The following is a 7,837-nucleotide window of genomic DNA, read 5'->3' on the forward strand; positions in this document are numbered from 1 at the left end:
CGTTGTGCTACTGGGGTAGGGAATCAGAAAAATCACTTGGCTCGGGGCCCATGATGCTCTTAAAACGGCCCTGCCAGGAACCCGGAAGCGTTCTTAAATTTTTTTGTTTACTAGACCGAGGAAAATCTGGTCTGGGACACATACCTAATTTTTAAAATCATTGTACCAAATTTCGTAAGCAACTATGCACAATTTCAAGGCACCTATACACTTTAGGCAGTACCGTCTTGACGCATGGGCCAACCCGGGCACGTCACGAAGGCCTTGAATGAATAGCGGGGAGAGGGATAATGAGATATGGTTATATATATAAGATTTGCGAGATTAAGCGTGTGAATTGGTAAGTAGACATTTGCAGTCTGGATAGAAGGCTGAGCAAAATCAATTTGTCTGGGGCCCATAATGCTTTTAAGACGGCCGCGACTCCAGGCCATCTCTGGCCCGTTTTTCCGGGAGAGAGAATGTGTAGCGAATGTGACTTTCTCAACTTTTCAAAGAAATCCATTTATTGGTAGAAAAAGTCCGCATTTTTTTCGTAAAAGTGAAAAGTTGGGGGGGGGGGGAGTTACTGACTATATAACAAGAAAAGCTAAACCACACCTTTGTATGCTAGAACAGTGTTTCTCAACCTTTTTCAGCCCGTGGCTCCCTTTTGACCATATTTTGTTCTCGTGGCCCCCAGTCTTAGCCAGAACCTCCTCATACTCTCATCTGAGACTTATTGAATTGAATTCGATCAGAACTAAATTTATAATAAAAAAAAATTTGAATTTTGTAAATAGTCGATCTCTTGAACCCTAGGCCAAACACGGATCCATATTTCATCCAACCCAATAGGCGAGTTGTATGGGAAAAATAAGCACCTGTAAAATACGGAACAATTTAACGAACCTACGTATAAATCAATCCTCCCGATCCGATGGGTTCTCACCCTGAATCTGTCTGTGCCTACCCTGGGCTAGAGTTCAGTGAGCTTCCTTCATGCACGGCAGTCTCAATATTATGGGTGCTCAGGCAAAGTGATGTTATGGGGTCCCATACTTAGCTGGGTAACAGCTTACATATTTGCATGCTGCACTCGAAAATCATAGCACCAGATCTCATCGTGTGGACCCTGTGAACATGAAGCCCCGGAATATGGACACATGGGTTAATGTTGCTCTGGTACCAACGACAGTTCTGCTAGATTCTGAAAGCAGTCGCATTTCTGCCCATCATGTTTCACGTGGAAGATTTATTTCTTTACAGTTCTTTGCGGCCCATTTAACCCCTTGCCGTGGCTCCCCCTTTCTTCTGATTTTCCCTCGTGGCCCCCTAAGAACATCCCAGGACCGCAAGGGGGGCCATATGGCCCCACGTTGAGAAACACTGCGCTAGAATATCGTCAAACTGTAGCTCGCTTGTTGCTTCATAGACGGCAGCACAGGTTCAAATATTTTCGGGCTACTTTTGAAGAGGATTTTAGCTGGAAATGAAACCACGGAAAAAAACCACGGACCTGGCAACGCTGAAATATGGTCAGCCTAGTCAAGAGAAATGTTTGACAAATTTATAGCTGGTGTCCGTTGGGAAGCGAATTTTAGCGTTGGAAGAAATTCAATAAACCTTGAGTAGAATGCTTCACGTGTGAAAATTACGCATCATAAAATTGAGAGGGCGTTGCTCGGACACGTCCACACGCCATAAGAGATTTTCTGCTTGTCCTGCGACGTAAGTTTTATCGGCATTTCATTCTGTTGCTCCGGCGATCATTAAATTCCTTTCGATCAGATTAATTTTCCGTCGTTAAAAGTAAGGTTATTATTAGGCTGGCCATATTTCCTTGAGAGAAATACGGGACATCGGGATTCTAAATACGGGAAAATACGGGACTTTGCCAATTATCGCCAAAAACGACGCCAAAACTAAACAAAGTTGCCAAATATTTTTGAAATTACGGAAAAATCACAATGGCGGGAAATGATGCATTACTGCAAATTGCAGTGGATTAAAATGTATTCCACGGAAAAAAAATGTTTACCAAGGCAAATGTGGGAGATTAATATCCCATATACAGTTGTAACTATTATAAAATAATTTGAGTTGAAAAATAATTTCAATCTTCGACTTTAATAAAGAATAAAAATTCAAGTAGGCTTCGTGTGAAATACGGGAAAAATCGGGACGAGGAAAAAAAGAGAAAATACCGGGACTGTCCCCGGGAAATACGGGACGTATGGTCACCTTAGGTAATCGAATCTGTCGATTTCGAGAGTCGAGGTTGCGCGCGCGGATGACTAAGTTCTAGGGTTAGGATTAGTGATGGGCAAAACGGTTCTTTTCCGTGAGCGACTCTGAACCGCTCACTCACCAAAATGAACCGCAGCTCTTACACGGCTCTTTTGAAGAGTTGATCAAGAGCGCCATCTAGCGAAGGGTTTTATAAACTCTTGTGATTTAACCTCCTCCTCCCCCCCCCCCCCGCAAACAATATCTAGATTTTTTTTTTTCAATTACAGCACACTGCGTTTACGCTGCAGTTGATGGACACGCGTTGCGTTTCAATTAAAAAATCAACCAGAGAAATATGCAAAAAATCAAGCTTTTCTCTCTCTCTCTCATTCCAAAAATAATAATAATAAACTTTTTCCCTTAGGGGTCATTCAAGTATTACGTCAGCATCGAGAGGGGGGGTTTCGGATTTGCTGACTTTTGATGATAAGGGGGGAGGGGGGGGGTTTGAAGGTTACTTACGTCATCAACCACCCGTTTCTGAAGATATGGGGGGGGGGGTCAGTGTTTTGCGACTTTTGCTGACAAATGGGGGGGGGGAGTCAAAAATGGCTAAAAATCTGCTTACGTAATACTTGAATGGCCCCTTGTAGAAGATGGTTTCGTGCACTAAACCAGACACGTAAGATGGTCAGTGCCGTCTCAAGGCATGGGCCCACCCGGGGGTCTCAGGAGAAAAAAAGCCTTAGAAAAGTCATTTGGCCCGGGGGCCCATGTTGCTCTTAAGACGGCCCTGAAGATGGTGAGAAAAAAATCTCCATATTACTGTATTTGCATGAACATCCATGTTCTCATTTACGTAACAATCGATAAACGATTTGTATTCATCTCCTGTGTCGTCTTCATGGGCGGAGATACGGGAGGCGTGGGGGGGGGGCATTGCTCTTCCCCAGCGTCAAAGATAGAGTCGACTGATCTAATGTATAAATGTATATGTGAATTGACATCATCATCATCGTGCCCCCCCCCCCAGACTTCCAAGTCTATCTTTGCCTATGGTCGTCTTTTTTAATACGCCGGACAGCTTTTGATGTAGATTTTCGAGACATCTCACATAAAAATAAGCAATCACCGTTTTTTTTCTCTCGCACAAAAGTCATTTTGTAAGGAGTCGCGAAAGGTTCTCGTACGGAATACAGCCTTTATACCTAGCTAGGTATAAAGGTGTAGACTACGACACATTAGGAAAAAATACTTCGAGAGTGCGGGTTGGGTTCACAAGGGGTTACGTTGATAAACTTGAGTGATAACAACTCCCCCTCCAGTTCACAAAAAAAATGTATTGGTATAGGCCATTGTTCCCACCCTTTTTTTGTCCCAACGGCCCCTTCTTCAGAAATTTTGTTCTCCCATCCCCCCCCCCCCCAACGCAATCTAAGCCATAGGATCCTATGTTATACCCGTAGCTTCTACCGCCCCCGGAACATTCCATCGCCCACGTTGGGAATCACTGGTATAGTCGCAAAGGAAGAGGTCGACAATCGTCCCCCCCCTTTCTTTTATTCATTATAATAACGACTGAAATTACATACGAAATTTTAATTGAAAAATCACAACTGAAACAACAAATTACATTGCGGTTGAAAATTATGAATGCAGGGGCGACTGTTCAGCCGCGTGATCCGTACGTTCACATGGGATATCGCAGTTAGAGAGATTAAAAAGCAAAAAAAAAAAAATCTTATGTACCGAAAAAAATTAGAGAAATGGTGTCTGTCCGCTCTAGGTGGGGTGCTAAATCCAAGATGAAAGGGCAAAAACAAATATTATTGACCAAAAAAAAATTAGGGTAAATGATTTGTCTGCTCGTAGGAAAGGCATCAAATCTGAAGTGAAAAATCGAAAAAAAATTAGGGGACATGATTTCCGTCCACTGTAGGAAGGGGTTGGGGCAAATTTGTCACGATAGGGCAGAAAAAATTTATTGACCAAAAAAACAATTGGGGAAAATGATTTTTGCTGGAAGCCAAATCCGACGTTGAAGAGCTAAAAAAAATTTATACTGGTCAAGAAAAGAAAAATCAGGAAAACGATTTCTGTCATCTCTAGGAGGAGCAACAAATCCGAGCTGAAGAGCAGAGCCGTAATGAGAGCACCCTCCTCCCCCCCCCCCCACCAATCCAGGGGTACGCACCTAGATACTTTTTAAGCCGGAACAAACTTGCATTTCTGTGCCCCGTATAATGTAGAAGGAGCAGTTAAAAGAAGTGCATTCCTCTCCCCCACTAGTCCAGCGCCCGAGCCCCAGACCCCCCCCCCCCTTAGTTGCGGCTCTTCCCTATCTGGCTAAAAATTACTGCCTATCAATTCAAAGCACTCCGAATCTTGGAAATTTGAACATCTTATTTTCAGGAGATCTGCCTCTTCTACACCTCTCCTCCCCGCGGACGTGCCCATGCGTAAGACTGCACTGGTGAGTAGGCCAAATAACAATAATAATAACAACGAGAATGAGATTCCTTCCCCTTCAAGAGATGCATTCAATCCGAGGTAAAAGAGCAAAAAATAATAGTAAATAAAAAAGAACGCAGCGAAAGGGGGATTGTAAAAGCCTTTTGTGCAAAAAAAACCTTGCAAAAGGGGGAAAAAGAAAGCGTGGCCAACGTCTTCTTAGAAGGGAGGGTGGGGACTTGGGAAGAGACTAGTTGTTAAGTTCTGCAGAACAGTGGCAAGCGAAACGGCTCCCGGAGGCCTTTTAAAAGGACACGGCTCACTTGAATTTCTGCGGCTCGCGGCTCGTCACGGTTCATTTGTAGCCAATAGGAGCAGGCAACACAAGCGAAAAAAGAAGCGATTCACGGCTCATTTTTGACCAATTACAGGAGGCGTTTTAACAGGCAACGGTTCACTTTCATTTCTGCGGCTCACGGCTCTTCACGGTTCATTTGCAGCCAATAGGAGCAGGCAACACAAGCGAAAAAAGAAGCGATTCACGGCTCATTTTCGACCAATTACAGGAGGCGTTTTAACAGGCAACGGTTCACTTTCATTTCTGCGGCTCTCGGCTTGTCACGGTTCATTTGTAGCTGAAAGGAGCCTGCAATATGAGCGAAAAGTTCGTATTCCGCCACTCCCCCACAGGGGGAGGGCTGAGTTCGCAGTTATTCTTACCCGGACCGTAACTAGAGGGGGGCAGGGTGGAGGGTGACGGTCCCGGGCGGCAGAATTTAGGGGGCAGTAGTTTTAGGCGGGGCAGGGGCGTAGCCAGAAATTTCGTTCGGGGGGGGGAGGGGAACCAAAGTGACAGAACAATGGATTTGGCCATCTTTTTCCCTTTTTTCGGTCATTTTCTCACATTTCGGGGGGGGGGGGACCAGACCCCCAAGTCCCCTCCCCTCGCTACGCCCTTGAGGCGGGGGTACAAAGAACACCATTACAAGATAGTCGAATTTTATCATTATAAATCGTTGTGGGGCACCGAAAATGATGTTTGCCCCGGACGGCATAAATCCTAGTTACGGCCCTGATTCTTAGTTTTCTACTTTCTAACACTATAAATTAACTATAGAGGGGCCTTGAAAAGTCCCGGTCGGGGGGCTTGCTACAGGATGGGGGGGGGGGTCATGATGATATACAGATTTATGGTTTTTGACCCCCAATCTTTTCATACTTCCGATCTCCCAGTTTTGAAGCCCATTTGATGAATACGTATAATTCGTGTCTGAAACTTCTTTTGGTCTGGGCCGATTTCTGCATTGACGGGAGGGTTTGCCCAGAGCCCCTTAATTATGTTGGGCCTCAGAAAAACCACTTGGCAGAGGGTCTCTTAAGACGGCCGGCCCTGTTAACGAGTACAGGCATCCTGGAAAGTTAGAATAGCCAAAGTTTTTAATGAACCACGCCTTTATAATTTCTAATATATCATGCTATCATTTTTATAATATATAATAATAATAATTTTAAAATCAATAACGCGACGACCATGTGAAAACGATGTAACTGACATAAAATGTGCGGAAAGCCATTGTTAAAACCAAGATAATAAGCATACTATCAGGGGCGTAGCCAGAAATTTCGTTCGGGGGGGGGGGACCAAAGTGACAGAACAATGGATTTGGCCATCTTTTTCCCTTTTTTCGGTAATTTTCTCACATTTCGGGGGGGGGGGGACCAGACCCCCAAGTCCCCTCTCGCTTCGCCCTTGCATACTATGCTGCATTATTATTATTACTTTTTTGACATTTTCGGCAATTCTTTCAAGTTGAGTCTTTTTTTTTGGTACATGAAAAATTGGTCAATCATTAGAAAAATGTGAACACCAACGAAAACACAACACACACACACACACTCCATAGCCTTTTTTTTCTATACATTTATTTACAGAAGTTGTGGGCAATCGGCAAACTTTTTTCACATAATTCATAAATAAAAAATACATAAAAATGAAATGAAATACATGGAGGAACAAACCCCTGCTTGCGAACTAATCTGGCTCACTTGAAAAAAATTTACCCATGAATTTCGAAACAAAACATTATAATTTGAGAAATTATGCATTACCAAGTGAGGTCGAATAATGTGTTCGGAATAGAATCATGTTATGCATTATACATTTTGTTGCGATTACAACCGTGAAGAATTTAAGTCAGTACCATATCATCATAGGCGTAAAATAATAGGAAATGTCGGGAGCAGTAAATAGTGGTTGGGGAGGGGTGTTCAAAACTCAATATTTGTGTAGAAATTTAGGAATCACGGAGATGCAATAAATTTAGAAAGGGGCCGGGACAGGTGGTTTGGAGGGCTGCAGAGAGCTGAGAAGAAAAATTAAGGTGTGAAGAAATAATGCTTTTATATTGACTATACACTTGCAGAATCCAACGAAACCAGGGCCGTCTTAGGGCATGGACTCACCCGGGCCTCACCCCCCACATTTTGCAGCAGGTTCCCTAGGATGGGGTTTTTCGCAGGCCTCCGGCTACATTTTTCACAGACCCCCTTCTCTATATTAAATTTAGTGGGAAAAACAAAAAATGATGAAAACCATATCAGGCCCTGGGATGCAGCTCTGTCAGTCCCACTCTTGTGAGGGTTCATGCCCGGGGGTCTCATGTACACAAGTGACTCCACCTTATGATATTTTGTATAGTGCAATAAATTTTTAAAATAAGTAGGAAATATGTAGGCTGTTTATTTCCTGCTAAGTGTAGGACTACCATAGCATCACTTTGCCTGAGGGGGCCCATGATGTTGATACGGTCCTGAATAGAATTCGGATTAGTGGGCAGCTCAATAAATTCTAAGCCAGTGGTCTGGAGGCCAATTTTATTTGCAAAAATTTTCATTCAGTATAAATTCACTGAAAAAATCAATTCAATACGTATAAACGATCTTGCTTCTAGATGAGGGTCGAAGACTCAGGGGCGCCACGAGAAAAAAAATATTCGAAGGGGGCGACGGGCAAAAAAAAAGGAAAGAGAAACGCTGCTTTATATAATAACATGCGCACAAAAAAGTGCTTAACTAGTTCTTTTGTGTAGCTTATAGAGTGTAGAAAGAAAGAGTAGCTTTTTGTTTGCAGGCCTTTATGTTTTTTGTTAAGTTTTTTGCAGTTCACCACGACAAC

This window comes from Pholcus phalangioides, unplaced genomic scaffold (assembly GCF_987345545.1).
Source record: "Pholcus phalangioides strain wild (caught in Gottingen) unplaced genomic scaffold, Ppha-v1.0 ptg000028l_1, whole genome shotgun sequence".
Taxonomy (NCBI): Eukaryota; Metazoa; Arthropoda; class Arachnida; order Araneae; family Pholcidae; genus Pholcus; species Pholcus phalangioides.